Source organism: Pseudorca crassidens, chromosome 5 (assembly GCF_039906515.1).
Source record: "Pseudorca crassidens isolate mPseCra1 chromosome 5, mPseCra1.hap1, whole genome shotgun sequence".
NCBI classification, from domain to species: Eukaryota; Metazoa; Chordata; class Mammalia; order Artiodactyla; family Delphinidae; genus Pseudorca; species Pseudorca crassidens.
The window spans coordinates 136,037,966-136,057,449 of record NC_090300.1 but is presented as its reverse complement, the minus strand read 5'-3'; the positions used below and the strand labels follow the sequence as shown (position 1 = coordinate 136,057,449).

Below are 19,484 nucleotides of genomic sequence, written 5' to 3'. Positions count from 1 at the left end.
CTGATACAAATGCAAATCTCATCCAGAAACACCCTTGCAGACACACCCAGAAATAATGTTTTACTAACTGTCTAGGCATCCCTTAGTCTAGTCATGTAGGTACATAAAGTTAACCATCATAGTGAGGGGTGGAAATGGGATTTCTCATGGGAAGTTGACCCCGTGCACTTGTGGGAGCTGCAAGAGGTCTGTGGAAGGCTGCTGTCTCTGCGTTTGGCTGGACATGTCAGGAAGAACAGCCGCAGGTGGAGCGGGGAGAGCCAGGACACATGGAAGCCCAAGTCTCTCACGACCTCCCACCTTGATGATGACTCAGGGTGACTTGCAGAAGACGCCCTGCCCCTGCCCTTGGAGCTGCACATGTGTCTGGCTCAGGAGCTGAAGGGGCTGTCCCCACTGCCGCACCGTAAGGAGCTCACCACCGTGACCCCATCTGCTTCTCCACCTGTGCTTTCAGATCCTGGGTGAACTCCCCTCATGGCCTATCCTAAACCAGTACTGCCCAGGAGAGGGGATTCTGGGAAATGTAGTTCCTGTTTAGCTACAATGACAGTACAAAACCCTCCGGTGTTCATGTCTAATTTGTATTCTATTGTGACTAAATACTGCAGAGGATGTCTTTATTTCCATCTGGCGCTTCTTCTAAATTTTGGATCATTTCTTGAGGATAGATCCTCAGAAGAGGAATTTATTAGGTCAAAGAATCTAAACATTGTAAAGAGTCTTACGTGTTGCCAATTTACACAAAAACATTGTACCAGTGGCGCCACCAGGAGAGAGCATGAAAAATCTTCTCTTACTGCATAGTGGCTAATACTGAGCAGTGTATTCTTTCTCCTGTAACATCTTGAGGTTTTTATTTGAGTTGTTTATTCATGTCCTTTAGGTGAAGGTTTTTTTTTTTTGTTGTTTGTTTGTTTAATTAAATCAACTTGGGAACAAGTAAAGACAGGTGGAAGTTACATGCTTGGAATCTTGAGAGAATCACTTAGTAGATCTTGTGAGTAATAGGTGAACCATCCTGTCTTATTCTGGGGAGGTAGTAATTGTCACAGCAATAAAATCAGAGGGCTAATTAGTTGACATGGATATAGGAACGGGTATTAGCAAGTGCACTGAAAGTTAGAAGCTCATTTGGTGTAAAGTTGTAAAGTTCTCTGTGGTCACATCTCAGTTTCTGTAGAGTATTTTGGGATAGTTTTTGATTGCAAGGAGCGAATTATTTGCTTTCTCTTTTTAAAAAGTTTTTTTCCCCTCCCTAATACTTCTAATTTTAATTGGTGACCTCTAACCCTAAAAACATAATCTGTCATTTTCATCTCTCTTGGCTCTTGTCTTTTCCTCTGTAACATCTGTCCTGTTGATTGCAGGCTCCAGCCCTTACTTACAAACCTCTTCTTACTATGCAGATGACTTTCCTTCCTTCTTAATTTCTACAAGGAACTGGCATGAAAACCAAAACTTCATGAAGACCACAGTTAAAAAACCGTGTTGTCGGGCTTCCCTGGTGGCGCAGTGGTTGAGAGTCCACCTGCCGATGCAGGGGACGCGGGTTTGTGCCCCGGTCCGGGAGGATCCCACATGCCGCGGAGCGGCTGGGCCCATAAGCCATGGCCGCTGAGCCTGCGCGTCCGGAGGCTGTGCTCCGCAACGGGAGAGGCCACAACAGTGAGAGGCCCGCGTACCGCAAAAAAACACAAACAAACCGTGTTGTCTATGACTCTATGTAGAGCAGAATGTTTGGGCTTTGTCTGTGTTGTGGCTTTTGCCAGTATGTCTTGTCAAGGGACTTGCACAAGTTTGTGAATCAGATATTAGACCAAATTCCACCAACTTCTGAGTTTTAAGTTGTATTTAATATTCCCTTTAAAGATGGACCACAGTTGGTTCCCCCAACTCCCGGCCCCCCAGAATCAAGCAGTCAACCCCTGACCCAGTTTTAATATAAATCAAACTTACATTTTCATACACCATAAAGTTTGAATATGTCTGTTTTCTAACTCAAGCTAAAAGTAGCTGAAATGTATTGGCTTGTGATGGTGTGCTTAGTTCCACTCAAGATGGAATGATTCCGCGGAGCCCCCAGCCCACGAAGATAGCTTCTCATCTGGGGAGAGGAATGTGGTGTGGAGTTTCATCTCTACCCTGGCCACTCAAAGTGGCAAAGAGTGGTTCCTGGGACCAGCGTCGCACCTGCATCATTTGGGAGCCTGTTAGAAATACAGGTTCTCAGGCCTCACCGAGGCAAACCAGAGCCTGCATTTTCACGAGATCCCTGGTTGATTCTATGCTCAGTTCAGTCTGAGAAGCTCTGTCCTGGAGAGAGCTGTCTGACCTGCTCCGACCTCATCACTGGCTACCCTTTGCAGCCACCCCTTACCTTCTGGCAGGACTTTGTTCTGGGAACGCTCAGACCTGTGGAGTGGCCTCTATTTTATTGATCTGTGTACTGATCAGTGCCGCTGAGATTTGTAAAAATTCTTGAAATTCCCTGGAAGCAGTCCCTTGGAGAAACTGACTCTCATTTCTCTATCAGTGAAGTCTGACAGAGCAGAACGTGCTTCGCCTTTTTATGTGAGCATTCTGCTGGGTCTGGGAGGGCCACGCTGCAGAGTGTGGTTAGGATAAGAGTTAGGACACTTGAGGTTGGACCTCTCTCTCTTTTTTAAAAAAAAATTATTGTAAATTGTGATAAAATACACGTAACATGAAATTCATCATTTTAACCATTTCGAAGTGTACAGGTCAGTAGTGAGTATGTTCACGTTGCTGTGTAATCAATTTGTAGAACTCTTTCTATCTTGCAAAACTGAAACTGTACCCATTAAACCACAGTTCCCTATTCTTTCCTCCCCCAGCCCCTGGCAACCACCCTTCTACTTTCTATTTCTAATGGCTTCAATTATCCTAGGTCCCTCATATAAGTGGAATCATACAGTATTTGTTCTTTTGTGTCTGGCTTCTTCTGCTTAGCATAATGTCTCAAGTTTCATTCATGTTGTAGCACGTGGCAGGGATTCCTTCCTTTCTAAGGCTGAATAATACCCTCTTGAATATATATATCACGTTTTGTTTAACCAGTCACCTGTCCATGGATACTTGGGTTGCTTCCATCTTTTGACTGTTGTAAATGATGCTACTGTGATGGAGTTTGGCCCTTAAGCTACTACAAACTGGATGTAAGACCTTAGACAAATCACTGAACTTCTGCATCTCAGTTTCCAGTACTTTAAAAATTCAGATGCTTTCAAGCATTCTCTGAAGTTCTAGTTATAGGATACTAAATAAAATAAAATCTGCATCTATTAAAAAATTATATGTCTTCTGAAGATTTCCATGGTTTCTTCTGATGATACCATTTACCCTTCTTGAGCTGACTTAATCTTGGAGTATCCTCAACTGCAGAACTTGTATAACTTTTTTTGGAACAGCTTTACTGAGATATAATTCATATACCATGTGATTCACCATAAAGTGGACAAGCCAGTGATTTTTAGCATATTCGCAGGGCTGTGCAATGATCACCACAGTCAATTTCAGAAGAGACCTTATACCCATCCAAAGTCACTGCCAGTTTCCCTCCAGACCTCCCCCTCACTCCACCCTAGACAATCACTAATCTACTTTCTGTCTCTAGGGACTTGCCTATTGTGGATGTTTCATATAAATGGGATCATAAATTTGTGGCCTTTTGTGACTGGCTTCTTTAACTCAGCATAATGTTTGCAAGGTTCCTGTCTAACTTTCCAAGATGTCAACTGATCTCACATGTGAGGGGTTCGTTTATCACCATTTGATTGCTCCTAAGGCCAAGAGCCAGATGTAGGACTGGGGCCAAGAGATAGAGCAGTAAATACCAGACACATCCCCTTGGCTCTAAAGAGCTCTCTGTCTTGTGGGGAAGATGGACATTAAGTGAATTTCTACCTAGATATTAATCACAAAGTGCTGATTTCTGTAATGGAGAAACTTTGGGTGCTTTGAAAGTGTATAATGGGCAGAGGTGAGGGGAGCTCTGACTTGCCACATCTTCAGGATGCTTGCTGTCCACAAATCTCACACTGGGACATCCCTCCAATCAGTGTCTATTAAGTGACTCTGTTGGCGATGATGATGTGGTAAAAAGTGAGACCCTGTTCGTGTCCTTGAGGAGCTCACCCTGTCATAGGGCAGACAGCCCATGCTGATGGGTGTCCCAGAGTCTGGACCGTGGGTACTGGAACATGGGTGGATCTCCCTGAAGCATTCAAGGGAATCTTTAGGGCGAGCAGTGATGATGCCTGATTGGGATTTTGACAGATGAATAAAATGTCTTAGGAAGCCACCATGTGTGCGGAGGGAAGGGAACTTCTGAACAGAGGTCACGAGCAAAAGTGTAAAGATACTCAGTGTGTTCATCAGGGATGGGGCATCAAGAAGCCTGTTGTGGCCACAGCCTGGGGACCAGCTACAGGATGGAGGCAGGGAGGGTTGTGAAGTATCTTAAAGCAAAGGGTGGAAGCTTTATCGTACAGATCTCAGATTTGCATCCTTTAATTCTGGTACCCTCAGCGTTCCCCTCCTAATGATGACTCAGCATGAGTGGGAGTGGAGGTGGCATATCCCCTAGAGGCTTTTCTGGAGTACCACACTCTTCCGGAGGGAGCTGGTTCCTTCGAAGTGTCAGTGCTGAAGGCGTCAGAACTTTTTAAAGCACTTCTTTTAGATTCACTGGGACATAGAAACATAAGAAGTTGGGAGACAGGCAGGAAGGAGTTGAATGGTACCAGCAGCTGCAGAGTATCAAGTTTTTCTCGGCCTAAACTTACAGGTGGAAATGGATGCTATGAGCTGCCATTTATGGCTAGTACCTGTCATGCCTGGTAAATAGATGTGAGATCTTGGACCAGACCATCATAGCTTTAGGGCCTATTTCATCAAACATCACTTACCTTGATATCTAGGATCCTACAATATGATCAAAAATGTTGTGGCATGCAAGATCCAGCCATTACCATTTCCAGGCAATCTAACCATCATGGTGTATGTGTTTTAACCGAAATAAAGTTGACTTACCATATTATATTAGTTTCAGGTATATATAGTGTTATGTTTTGATGTATTATTACCCAGGACCGTTTGTAGATTCGTTCCTTTACTCATCCAACACTACATTTATTGTATGCCGCTAGCTCTAGTTTGTGTGCATTCAAAGATAGATGCATCCCCACCCTGGAGTACCCTACATGGTAATCAGGGAAGTAGCCCATGGTTGCAGACGTAGAGTTCATATTGTCAGAAGGCCTCCCCAGCGTGCAGTTGCATTGGCATTGGTAATTAACGTTGTCATCCTTGCTTTTACCTGGGCCTGTGGAACTCTTATTCACCTGTAGCATCTTTTAGAATTTCTGTGGGTTCCCCAAGGATGGCATCAAATGGACCTGAGGCTGATCACCGTTGCTCACAGCCACCAGGAGTATCTGCCTTGTCCTTCTCTTGCTGTGCCTCCGTCCGTCAGCCCCCCTGCTGTAAGAGCTGCTTGAAGGACTGTCTCACTCAAATCTTTATGATGAGAATAGATAAGTCCTTGCCAAGGGGCATGTTGCATGCAGAGATGCTGGATAACAGCTCTCTGACATCTGAGATTTTGTCACCTGGGAACTAAAGTGTCGGATCCCCGAGACTGGCCAAGCCTCATGACACAGATCCTTCAAGGTCTACCCTAGGGACTTCCTGGTGGTCCAGTGGTTAGACTTCACCTTCCAATGCAGGGTGTGTGTGTTCGATCCCTGGTCATGGAGCTAAGATCTCACATGCCTCATGGCCAAAAAACCAAAACATAAGAAAACCAGAAGCAATATTGTGACAAATTCAATAAAGACTTTAAAAATGGTCCATATCAAAAAAATAAATCTTTAAAAAAAAGAAAGTCTACCCTAAATAATCCTCCAATACCGCATGATGTCCACCCCATGGTAGAGTACTAGGTACCTAGTACTAGAGTATTAGGTTACTCTAGTACTCTAGTACTAGGTACTCTGCTTATTATTGTGTGTATGGGAATCTGAAATTATCTTGTTTATTGAGTAGTAATGATCTTTTATTGCACTCTTACAAGTATCAACTCAGTGAATCCTGGCAACTGTGGTGGGTAGAGCTTGTCCCGGGATTCGAGGCCAGGCAGTCTGGCTCCAGAGTCCAGCTCCTAGCCCACTACGTGTGTGTTTATTATGTCTTTACCTACAAGAATATCAATTCTGTGGAGCTCATCTTTCTGGGTACCAAGAACATTCGTTCTTCGTAGGCTCTCGAGAGATGGTGAATGAATGAGTGAGTGGTCAGTTCATGGTCAGGGAGACTTCTTGGAGGCAGTCAAGCCTGTGGTGATGAGTGCAGGAGTAGCCAGGCAAAGGCGGGTGCAAAGGAGGTGCAGGACATTCCTGGCAGCAGTCATGGATGGTGTGAGCTCAGGCATGAAGGGGTCATGTGCTCTGGGGTTGCTGGAGAGGGACCTGAGAGACCAGGCTGGAGAGGTACGTAGATGGGCATCTCCAAAGAGGATGTTTCTGTTCTATGTACATGTTGAATCCCCAGCAGAGTCTTTATAAGTGTGAGCAGGAATCCAGCTTTGTCAGAACGTGAGGGTGCTTGTGAAAAACATACTATCGATTGCATCAGGGTCTGGGATGGGAGGGCTCAGGAGTCTGCATTCTAATGCTCTTGCCGGGTAGTGCTTATGCACACAGATGCTTAGGAACCTCTGGTCTGAGAAACAAGATAACTGCTAATAAACTCTTAACGTTATTTACGTCTTTCAGCTTTTCTTCCTAACTGTCTCCCACTCCCTATACCCGTCTGAGATGGAGCTATAAAGTAATGTGTGTCTTAGCACACTTTCCTTCTGGTAATCCTGTCTTAGTTAGCTCGAGCAGTTTTAACAATAGCATCATAGACTTAAACGACACACATTTATTTCTCATGGTTCTGAAGACTGGGAAGTCCAAGATCAAGGCACGGGTGAGAGTTATCTTCCTGGCTTGTAGAGGAACATCTTCTGTTGTATCCTCTGACAGCAGAGAGAGAGATTCTCCCATGTCTCTTCTTAGAAGGGCACTAATTCCATTCATGAGAACTCCACCCTTATGACCTAATCACCTCCCCAAAAGGCCCACCTCCAGATAACATCACATTGGGGATTAGGGCTTCAACATATGAATTCTGGGGGGACACAAACATTCAGTCCATAGCAATCCTTCTTTGTGTGTTTATCTTCTCTTGTCTTTGGGACTTCTGCTTGTACGCTGTATTAGTGCACTAGGGCTGTCCTAACAAATCACCACCAGCTTGGTGGCTTACAACAGAATTCCATTCTCTCATATTTCTGGAGTCCAGAAGTCCAAAGTCTAGGTGTTGGCAGAGTCATGCTTCTTCTGAAGGCTCTAGGAACGAAACCTTCCTTGCCTCTTCTTGGCTTCTGGTGGCTTCCAGCAGTCTCTAGCATTCCTCGACTTGTAGTTGCACCAATCAATTTCTGCCTCTGTCTTCACATGACCTTATTCTCTGTGTGTCTCCTCTTCTTTTAATGCCACCAGTCGTGGGCTTTAGGGCTCATTCTAATCCACTGTGACCTCATCTTAACTTCATTACATCTGCAAAGACCCTACCCTGTTTCCAAATAAGATCCCTTTATGGCGTTACGTGGACAGAACCAGGTGGAGGTGAATTTTCAGGGACACCATTTAACTAACTACATAGAAATTTGAGTTCTGAAGGCAATGCTACGTTGTTGAGAAAAGATTTGAGAAGAATAGATTTGGCTAAAACCACCATCACCAAAGCAGTAACAACAACAAACAAATCAGGTGGTCACTTCAATTCTAAATTGGTGCAACATTTTGGACAATCTTGCATTCTTTGCTGAGCACCTATATTGAATTCATTTATCTTCAGAGGCTTCAAGTTGACTTGCATACAGGATGCTGGAAAATTCTTTCACAAATATCCCTTAATAAGCCGTCTTGAAATAGTTGTTTTTCACACTCAATTCCTTGAGATTTTTGGAGCGTCCAGAGGGGTGCCGGGAGAGTGGGAGGCTCTGACCCCTAGGTCTGTCCACAGGCAGAGTGGCTGATCTCACTTGCCTGGACCATGCTTTTGGCCCCAAGGAGTTTTCTTCCTTTCAAAGCCTGTTTTCTGTACTATGATGTATTATTATGTGACAAAGTCAAGTGTATGCTTCTAATCCAGTCTAATCCATGTACCACTTTTTTCAGGGAGCTCAAACTTTCCTGATAGGTATTTTTCCTAAAGTCACGCTTTTAAAAATTGCATAGTAGTTTTTCATAGGGATGTAGCAGACTTTAACTTGTTTCTTCTGGTTCAACATTTAGTTTTCCACTTCTTGATTTTCTCAGTTGTGGGGCTTATGTATAAATCTTTGCTTTTTTTTTTTTTTTTTTGCGGTACGCGGGCCTCTCACTGCCGTGGCCTCTCCCGTTGCAGAGCACAGGCTCCGACGCGCAGACCCAGCGGCCATGGCCCACGGGCCCAGCCGCTCCGCGGCATGCAGGATCCTCCTGGACCGGGGCACGAACCCGTATCCCCTGCACTGGCAGGCGGACTCTCAACCACTGAGCCACCAGGGAAGCCCTGCATCTTTTATTATATCTCTAGATTAAAAATTCGAGATACAGATTTACTGGATCCAAGGGTGTGAACTTTAAATGCGTCTAATGTATTTTACTGCTGAATTCGTGTCCAGAAGGAGTATTTTAAGTGCTGTCATATCAGCGTCTAAATGGGCTCATCTTAGCAGTTCCCTTGCAAGTACTGATGAGGTTTATCTGTTCACGAAGGGTCAAGTTCTTGGGGAAGGTGGCATTTTGCTTGAGGTGGGTCTTCTTTACTTTAAATACATGTTTAAAATGGCCCATCTGTATACAAAATGTGTCACCACCCTGTTTTTATCACTTTGTTGTTTAATGATGATGCATCTCTTGCTTACTGGTACCGGTGAATCTTTTTGTTATTTTACATTGCTTCCAAGAAATAAATTTCTCATGCATTCACGGACATATGCAATAATGATCCCAAGAGTAACTCCCCATGCCTGAGTGCCGTCCAGGTAAGGGGTGCATTCATGAATGATCTCACTGAATTCTCATCGTAGAGAGGAGGAAGGGGAGGCCAGAGGTGTTTAGTGACTCGCCCAAGGCCTTGGACGTGGCCAGCGCTGAGCTCGTTGCAGGGTGGGGGTTACTGGCTGGGAAGCTGTGGGGTATCAGCCGTGCCTGGGGGAGACCGAGGGAGGGGCGCAGAGAGCGCTTTGCTTGCACCTTCGGCTGTGACTCAGTGGAGGGACGGCAGGCCTGGGACACAGCTGGGCTTTAAAGCCACCGGAGTGTGTAACACTGACCCCCTCTTTCTTTTGTTTGGCGGCAGGAAAAGAAGGGCCGGTTCTGAGAGGCCTCGCCACACACCTCGCTCTGAAGGGCTGTTCTTTGAGACCGATTACTGTGCGGAGTCCTGAGCCGTCGGTGTTGGCCGGCTGCCTTTCTTCCCTGGTGGTGCGCCTGTTCTCCATGTTAACAGGGGAGCTCCCACGAGAAGGTCGGTCTTGGTTTCCTTTTCATTTGGGGTGACCTCTCTAACTCCCCATGTTTAAAGCTGGACTGAGTTCATTGATCGCCTTTCTGCTGAGAGCTGCCGTGCAGAGGGCCTGAAGGGCTGCAGAAATCTCTCTTTCATCCAGAGTCACGAGCTCTCCCTTGTTAGGGCTGCTGTGGTGCTTCTGTCCAGAGCTGCTGGGGTAGGTGAGGGGGACACCCCTGGACGTTCTTAAATCCATGTTGGTAGCAGGTGCATCGACCCTAACTCAAGACAGCAGCTGTGTGGTGCACGTGCGGATTCAGTGGGGCCTTTTCCAGAATTGGCCCCTCTGCTCTTGTCTTGCCCTTCCACCATCTGTCCCCAGACAGTAGCCAGGGGGCACCTTTTAGGTCAGACACACTGCTCAAAACCTTCCTGTGCTTTTCAAACACGCTCCCCACCTGTCAGCATCACAACCAAAGTGTTTACAGTGGTCTCAGGGTCCGGCAGGAGCTCCCCCCTCCCCCCTCTACTTTCTCCCCTTGCTTCCTCCACTCTGGCTGTGGCTCAGATATACCAGGCAGACCCCTGCCTCAAAGCCCCCGTCCTGCCTGTTCTCTCTGCCTGGAGCCCTTTCCCCCTGGGAACCACGTGGGGTGCCCGCCACACCTTCAGGTGTGGGTTCCATCGTGTCTCCTTTTCAGTGAGACTGTCATGCCAGGTCAGCATGTTGAAAACCACCATGAATGTATCCTCTGCATCCATGACTGTGTAGTTAGAATGTGGCTGACAGTGTTTGCAGTGTCTGTGGTGCCCATGGGGACCGTAGGTGTGACCGATCTGCGAAGGTTCTGGAATGGATACTCCTGTTCTCTGCCTTCTTGATGGCAAGAGAATATCTTGCCTATTACGGCAGAATCCCTATTAGAGACCATGCGTTTCGTTCCTGTGACTTGTGGCGATTCAGCTCCAGATCAGGGTCTTTGCTTGGGGCATATTTCATGTTACTTCGATTCACTTCAGAGGCCACGACCAGGTGACCCAAAATAGTCTCCCAAGTTCTGATAGTGTCGGAAGATCCCTGTAGTTCCAGCCGTGAGACCCTCTCAGGCTAAGTCTGCTTGTAGAGTTTAACTGCCTAATTAGTGAGGGATGGTGGTGAGATGCGTGTTCAATAAATCCCTGCGTTTATCATGGCTTAATGGAAAATATCTAGGCCTCGCAGAACAACAGAAGGTTAGTACTCCTTGGTTCAGATAGAATGAGAGCATCTCTTTATGAATCCCAGGGGCAGGCGGATAGCTATGAAAGTCCTCACTGCTCTAAGCAGCTGTTTTCAGTGGGTCTGATCAGGTTGCAAGGTGAAGCAAAGGGTACGTTTAGACCCTTCGCTCTTTCCCAGTGTTTTAGTTGCGTTTGCTCATTTCCTAGTTTGGTTTGTATCTGTTGATTGTTTACTGTGTGTGAAGCAGCAGAGTTGGTGCTGGGGCTCCTGGGCGTTGATGACTATCAAGGAGTTTCTAATTTGTGGAGAAGATGGACGTGATGATCAGTAACTGTAACATAAGCCTGAATCTGTGTCAGAGTGTAAGTACGGTGGGGCAGAGGCCCTGAGCAGGGACTAAAGATCACTTTGTGGGATGCACAGCCCTTGAGGTGGATCCTGCAGGGTGAGTAGAAGGTGAGCAAGTGTTGGGGGGTGAGGATGTGGGGAAGGCGTGCAGGGCTGGGGGAGGGGCAGCAGGGCTCAATGAGGGAGGAAGAGAGCTCATTCTGTGGTGCTGGTGGGTGGGGTTTGTGAGGGCCTGTGCGGAAGGGAAAAGAGAAAGTTCGGTGGGAGTTGTGTTGTGGAGGCCTTTTTAAAGGTAGCACTAAGGAGTTTGAATTGTACCAGCAGAAAATAAAAACCCACGGAGAGTCATTCAGGAGGGGAGAATGACACCTACCATCCGTCTTTCAGAGAAATCCCTCGGGTACCATCGGGAAGGCCGGTTGGCTGGTGGAGGTGTGGATGGAGGCCTCTTAGGAGCTAGGTGAGAGATGAGCTTTACCTGGGTGGTGGCTGAGAGCCAGACACGGAAGAGATGGGTGGAAGAGACGATGTGAAGAAAGCATCCTATTGGGTCATGGCCAGAAACAGAGGCCAGTATTCTTTCCAAATCACCCAGGAGCTTAAAAGACCCCAAATTCCCTTCCTTAGGCAGTAAAATGCAGTCACAGGGCCCTTGAAAGGAAAACAATATCAAGAGAATGGAGGAGATGCTGAGAATGTTAAACCCAGAAGAGGCAGCAGCAGTCCCATCATCGCACCATATGATGGAGGAGAGAAAAGTCTTGGTACCAAGGAAAGCAACCCGGGAGCAGGCAAGGTGGTACATTTTAGTTGCATTGGTTTCTAGCAACAGTAATTGATCAACCCACGTCCCTGATTCCTGGATTAGAAAACGGAGGGAGAGAAGGGGCACGTGCTTCCAGTTTCTACACACGGGTGTGTGGACTTTGAGAGGATATCTTCAGTGGCTATGCTTACAGAAGGTAATTTGTTCACTAACTCAACGGGTTTGCTTAATGGCGACTTAGCTTTCATCTCTGGGAGGAACATGTGCTTCAGTGACTGCCACGAATATTATTACTGATGTTGTTAATAAGATAATCAGTACTGGAATACTACTATAAATTCTTGCTAACTTTGCTAAAAATTCCCAGCCTTGTGTTAAGCACATTATAAAGCTATCTTAGATGGAACGGGATTCTCTCTCTTTGGGGGCCGAAGGGTAAGAAGACCTTGTAAAACTGAGGCTCTCCCATGTGTTTTGTATCAAGTGCTAATGTCATGTGAGTTTTAGTGTTACAGGTGGAGGGAGTCGCTCATTGCTGGAAGAATCACAGAGAACATTCCCCATCTGTCAGGGGCTACTCCTTTTCTCGTGGCTTCCTGCCTTCGTGGACCCGTCTGACCAGCTGAGCATGTAGGGCTTTCTCCGGGCCACTTGCAGGAGGGGTCCTCAGAGAAGTTGACTCTTTCAAGTCAGGGCTTGCTTTCTCCTCTCGTGGGCGGTGCACGTCCGTCTGCATATTCCGGGACTCTCTTAGTTTGCTTGATAGATTTGTTTGGACGTGACCTTTCCCAGTTCCTCTTCCCTGGGTTTTTGCCTGCTGAGGAAATGAGCCTCAGATTCCATCCATCTGCACCGGTGGCAACAGAAGAGAGAATTTCTCTTTTCTGTGGTCCAGGTCCAACGGCGCAGACACCTGTCGTTCAGAGGCCCATACTGTTCTGGTTGGTATCCCTTCCTGCTGCAGAGACTTTTTATATCCTAGTTCTGGAAGTCATCAAGTCGGACAAGAGACAAGGAGGAGGCGGGGGAGGGTCCTCGGCTGACCTGGGATGATTTTACTGATTGTGCTCCAGACACATAGGAAGAGCTGTTTCCCCCACCTCCGTCCATCCATAATTGGTCCTGTTAGGAAATGTTTCCTGTTTGTGGTTGATTCATTCTGAGAGCTTCTCGTGTCTTTTGGGATTCTTCACTGTTAGATTTGAGAAGAAAGAGGACAACTTCTCTTTTAAGTCTGATGCAAACCATCTGAGCCAGACGTGTACATATGCGGTCGATTTATGTGTTTCTTATGGACATTCAACTGCTCCCCTGGCTGTTAAGGAAATCCATATGAGGAAGGGAGCCTGTACGTTGGTATCCTCAGATTGTGTGTCCTAATGTTACAAAGCAAATGAATCCTGACCATTTTTGAGGCTTGTCAGAGTTTTTTCTCTGCGGCTCTGGAATTTTCTCTCTTGTGCTTTCAGAGTGGCCAGATCTATGGGCTCCCGGGAGCTTTGCTCTGGAGAGATTGCTGATGTGGGATGAAGTACAGGGGTGAGGAACTAAATCATAACTCTTCCTTTAGGCCTTTGCCATCTGCCCAATGTCTTGTTTGCAGTCCCCATGAACTTGGAAGAATGCTCCCTGAGCACCACTCCCATCCATCCACCAGGGTCATTGTGCGGATTTCCAGATGTTGAACTTGGGCAGGTGACGTAACCCCAGCTGGTGTTGCAGGGGGACCAGCCAAGTCACGCTCATGACTTTGGGATTCAGTGTCCATCTCATTTAGAGGCAGGAACCCTGTGGAGGGAGATGATGCCTGGTTTGCCTGTTTGCATGTTCGTTGCCTGCACCTTCCCTGACACTGAGGTCTGGACCTGGTGTCAAGTATAAGCACACGTGATGAGGGGACTAGCCAGCTCTAGACAGTATATTTCATCTGCTTATTTTGAAGAAGCAGGATAATACTCCATTTTATAATATCCCTTTCTCAGGGGCACAAAGACAGGGACTTGATGCAAGGGAGAATAATGTAGTCTACAATGAGAAGTGCAGATGAGTGACACAAATTAGTGTGTGAGGGGAGATCTTCCCATCTAGACACAGGAGTATCTGAGGAAGGAATATTATTATATTGATTATCATCTTCTTTCTTGAAAAGAGCAGATGAAGTATACTTTCTAATATATTTATTAGAAATAAATATATTTATATATAAAGATATATATAATTTCTGCCCAATTCTGCACTCCATACATACATACATTGGATACCCAGGAGCTGGTAAACCATAGGCTGCAGGCCAGATCTGACCTGTCCCCTGTTTTTGTAAATAAAATTTATTGGAACATGGCCACACCCATTTGTTTATTTCAGCGGCTGCTTTTGCACTTTATATGGCAGAGTTGAACGGGCCCCAAAGTTTGAAAGATTTCCTCCCTGGTTTCTTATAGAAACTTTGCTAGTGTTTGTTCTTTATCCACCCTTATCTAGACAGAGAAATTTAGGATGTCCCCCTTTATTTAAAATCTCTAGTTTTTAATATTTGCTGCTTTTTATTATTTTAAATTTAACCCACAGCTGCTCCTGTTCCTCTTCTCTTAGCTCTTGGATTATTTCAGGAGTTTCATTTTCAGTGGGATGCTGTTTCCCTCTTGAGGATATTTGGAATTATGTGCTGGGGGGAAGCTTTTAAAATCGGGAGCCAGCACTGATATTGCAGGGAGAGGTTCGAAATAGTCCCCAGACTGAAGGACAGCTCCATCTAAGTGTCCAGAGCACAGTCATTTTGTGAGCTACTTACCTGGATTTGGTTTTTGTCCCTGGTTTAAAGTTTTTCGGGGGATCTTTGTAACATCTCCCAGTGATGAGATGACCTTAATGTTTTACATTCCTGCTGCTTTCACACTTTTGTGTAAGTTACCATCAGACACAGGAGACCATCGAGTAACTTATCTGCCTGCCAATGACAGGGGGAACTCACGACTGCTGTCTCTCTCTCCGTTTCTCTTTTTCTCTCTGTCTGTCTTACATACACACATTCACGGCTGCAACCTCAGTGCTGTCTTCTGTCCACCCTAAAGACTCTGCGTCAGTCAATTTCCAGGATAGGATGTTCCTCTCATTTCTTTGACTTGTGTAGTGCTGGAGAAAACTTGGATCTCCTATTTCTCTCATAGGAATCATCAGCCTTTGTAAATCCTGCTTAAAAAAAAAATCTTCTTAGCTCTTCACACCCCCACTAGTTGGCGCTCTTTGCTTCTGGGACCAGGCTTATAGCTTTCAGCCAAAGGAAGCTAACTGGGCTCCCCGACTGACGAGGGAGGCCTGGTGGGGGATAGATGTTTCCTATGGCCCAGAGACAGCAGCAAGGTTCCCAGAGAGATGGAGAGAGGGGCAGGGGTGTGATTGCAGGAAGGAGGGGGTTAGCAGTGTCCCAAGGGCATTGGGGCTCAGGGTGGGGTGTGATGGTGGCCCATGGGTGGAGGACCAATGTGCTCGGATCTGAGTAGCACGAAGTCAGTGCAGAGTGACAGTGGACCATGGAACCTCTGTCATTCTAGAGAGACGTGGAACCGGAGCTGGAGTAGAGGTTGCCTGTGAGAGGCAACCCGATTTTGAGACTTCCAGAGAGACCTAAGAAAGGAGAAGGTCTGAGTTTCTGCCATTTGCAAGGAGGGTGACGGACATGGACGGAGGAGCTATGTGTTTGAGACATCCGTAGGGCCACCACCCTGGTGAAGCCTGGGGGATGTTTGAGTAACACACACATTGGGGTTTCCATGGCCTGAGGCAGTGGTGCTCGAACTCTAGCGTGCATCAACTCTAGCGTGCATCAGAATCACCCGGAAGCCTTGTTAAACACAAGCTCACCCCGCCCCTAGGGTTTCTGATTCAGTAGGTTTCCAGTGGGGCCTCAAAAATTTGCATTTTTAACAAGTTCCCAGGAGCTTCTGCTGCTGCTGTGGTTGGGGGACCACACCTGGAGAACCACTGGCCTAAGTGTAGAAGAGATAGACAGTGAAATCCGTTAGTGTCCGTAAAATGGAACTAAACTATGATTATAAGATGGAAAATAAAGCTGACTGTATCTTAAGAGCAGTCAGTAACTTGGTCCCCATCGGGTTGATCACTGTGTCAGAATTTCTAGGTTCTAGGAAGGGTTAAGCTAGTTTAGCCAACATGCGATTGAGCAAAGAACATGCTAGCAGAGACTTTCATTAAAATCTAATTCCTCTGCATTTGGGGAATTTATTCACTATAAACAGGAAGAGCGTTTCAAAACTGAGTTTTGGCTCTTTGTAATTTTTTTTTTTTTTTTTTTTTTTTTTTTGCTCTTCGTAATTTTGAATCCTTTTAGCTGACTCAGTAAAGAGAGTCCCTCATTTGAACTTTTCTTTATAAAAGAAGATAATTCAAGGGCCTAGGTGGTTCCCTTCCTTCACTGTCTGGGTTTGTCTTCTCCATATCAGGATGACCTTTGATGTCAGTGGGCCTGAATTTTCAATTGACACACTCTCATTTCTTCTTTTTTTATTTTTGATTATAACAGATACTTATATAAGATTTGTACACAAATGTAAAGATAACTAAAATATAAACAAAAATGCTAAACAGTCAGACACATAATAAACAGTGTAGCTGTATGCTTCAAAAATATCCTGAAAGTGCTAGATTGATCTGGAATAAACTCTAGGTTTTTTTTTTTTTTTTTCCCTGAGCTGAAGATTATTTATTGGGAATTCAGAAAAATTGCATCCTTCACATGACCCACAGTTACATTTCCTTTGTACTTCAATTAGGTTCACCGTGCTGCAGGTTTTCTGTATAATCTTGGAAATGCACCTAATACACATTTTGGCTAAGTACCAAATGTTAAAATCAGTTTTCAATAGAAGCAAATACTGCAGCTGAATATCACCATAAAAATATGAAATCTGGGGACTTCCCTGGTGGTCCAGTGGTAAAGAATCCGCCTTCCAATGCAGGGGACGTGGGTTTGATCCCAGATCGGGGAACCAAGATCCCACATGCCACCAGGCAGCTAAGCCTGCGCGCCGCAACTACAGAGCCCACGCACCTTGGAGCCCGTGTGCCACAACTAGAGAGAGAGAACCCCCGTGCCACAACTAGAGAGAAGCCCGTGTGCCGCAACGAAGAGCCCACGTGCCGCAACTAACACCGGGCACGGCCAAAAATTAAAATTAATAAATAAACAAAATGTTAAAAGAAGAAAAGCCTTTGCTTTAAAAAAAAATGAAATCTAAGCCTCAAGATTACATAAAAGATTTATCAAAAAATTTTAAATTACAGTTACTAAAAATTATAATTATTTTGTTAAAGTTTGGCATACTGTAAGATAGTAATTATTTAGTGCTCTCATCTGCTCAGTTAGCACTACTAAAATGATCCTCACTTTCAGTGGAAACTCTAGGTCTTTAAAAGAACTGATGTCTGTGCTGTAAGTTAGGATTTACTTTCTATAAGGGGAAGATACATCAAAACTGCCCCGAGCCTTTTCAATGCAAAAGTGCAGCTTTCAGATCTCTTAATTCCTTCTCTGTTCACATTAGGTGGATCTGTCACTCATCGAGTCCTTATAAACCCTTATGAGAATTAATTTGAGTCAAGTGACTCACCTGAAAAGGATGGTATTGAAAACCTTGACCTTGGACTTGGAGCCTGCTTCCTGGTGGCTCGAGCCATTGACTTTCAGTTTTACCCTGGGTATCTGTCTGGTCCGGCCTCAGCACCAGTGGTGGCAACAGGGCTTGGGGCTGAGCAACACTCTGGGTCCTTCCGAGCTGTATTTATTTACACATTGTTGGGATTTTGGCCAAGGCTTTTGGTCTTCTGCGTGTGTGGGTCTCACCATCTGTGAACCCCATTGATGGTGTGTAAATTAATAAAGAGCTCTGTGAGTCCACTTTTGGGGTGCCAAGAAGAATCATAATAAATAATATGAAACAGCTCCAGGGATTTTAGCATATTTACAATTTTGGCTTCACACACTTAGGGATTTGGAGTCATTTTCTTTTACAAAACGGGCTTGAAAATCATGCATCGGGCTTCTTTTGTGTGATTGGCAGCATTTCGGAAACCACGAAGATCCTTGCTTCTCAGAAATGTTTCGTGCGAACCTTGTCTGTATGGGTCAAAACTCTGCTCCATATAAGGCCTTCCTTTACTGGGAATCCCTCTCTCCATCCCAGGGATGTCGGTGGTGGGTGACCATGAACGTATCCTCTGTGGAAGAGGGCCAAGTAGGAAAAAGAATGGCGTGGCCAGTAGTTTCAGTGTTATTAGGGTGGCTGGTATGTTTTAATAGAATTATCTGCAGGACTTGAAAAACCTGTCTGATGGCCCAGGCTTCGTGAGAGACCGTGCACTATTTGGGGGAATTTATTGATTTTAAGGTGAAAGGTGGACAAGGGAGGGGCAGGGCGGTACACTGCCCTGTACACTGTGACTTTCACAAGTCTGCCCTGTTGAAGTTTATCCAAACCTTTAGATTTCTCAATCTTAGGCCTTCACCATCTGTGACTCACAGGTTCTGTGAGTGCAATACTCAGGCTAGAAGCTAAGAAAGGTGTTTCTTTGGGGTTGGGGACACCTGCATGGTCTCATCCTTCTATGTCCCCATACTTGGTAATATACGATTCTTCCAGAATAAAAGCTGCACTTTCTTTTATCTTAGATTCATGAAGTTTGGGACCTAGGCGCTCAATAAAAAGTTATTGGAGCAACTACAACAATAACAACAACAATTATAATAGTAGACAACCCTGTAAGGGTGCTTGCTCTATGGCAGGCACTGTGCTGAACCCTTGACACGTATTCACTTATTGAAATACTCATGAGAATCTTGTGTGGCAGGATCCTAATCCTATCATTATCTCCGTTTTCCAGATGGAAACTGCCACAGAAAATTTAAGTAACCTGCCCAAAGTTACTTGGGTAGTAAATGGTGGTATATGCACCCGGGGAGATACTACCGGGATTTGATTCCTCCATCATGCAATTCTTTGTTCTTAATCATTGTGCTGCAGACCCAGTACTAAAGTTCTCACAAACCTAATAGATTATAGAGATGCCTGGATTTTGTCTTGGAAACTGCTCAAGAATGCCAATATCAGAGGCTATAAAATTTTCTTGAAAGATTGTATAAGTCTTAAGCCAGGGAGCTCAATTTGTGTTACCTGACACTTTGAGCTGGGCTAGGGGTGGAGAATGAACTCCACAAATAACTGCTAAGGTGCTGATCTCCAAGGGGGCTTGCATGTCTGGGTACCTTTGAGAAGAGTTTAGGATAACAGTTTCTTAGACTGCTTCTTGTGTTTTGAATTCCACTGGAGCCAGTTCTTTAGACTTTTAGAGCCAAACTGGTTGAAGTTCATTCAGGTTAAGTCTTGGGAGGAGGTGAGTTTTGTGGGTGAGAGATTCTGCTGGTTTTGCTTTTCTTAATCATCTTTAATTGTCCCTCTGATTTGTGTGTGTGTGTGTGTGTGTGTGTGTGTGTGAGAGAGAGAGAGAGAGAGAGAGAGAGAGAGAGAGAGAGAGCGGGTGTTGGGGACAGTGGGCTAGGGACGG

General features: G+C 45.5%; 1 protein-coding gene across 3 annotated transcripts in view; it reads left to right on the top strand.

Moving 5' to 3' along the window:
- TIAM1 (TIAM Rac1 associated GEF 1) overlaps positions 1-19,484 on the top strand; it is a 398,067-nt gene that overhangs the window by 113,460 nt on the left and 265,123 nt on the right. For 2 of the 3 annotated variants that reach the window (XM_067739312.1, XM_067739313.1), the window contains one exon: positions 9,421-9,588. The exons of the other annotated variant lie outside the window; for it this stretch is intronic. The gene's annotated coding sequence lies outside the window, so the exon portion shown is untranslated. The remainder of the gene's footprint in view (positions 1-9,420; positions 9,589-19,484) is intronic. 3 annotated transcript variants of the gene reach the window in all.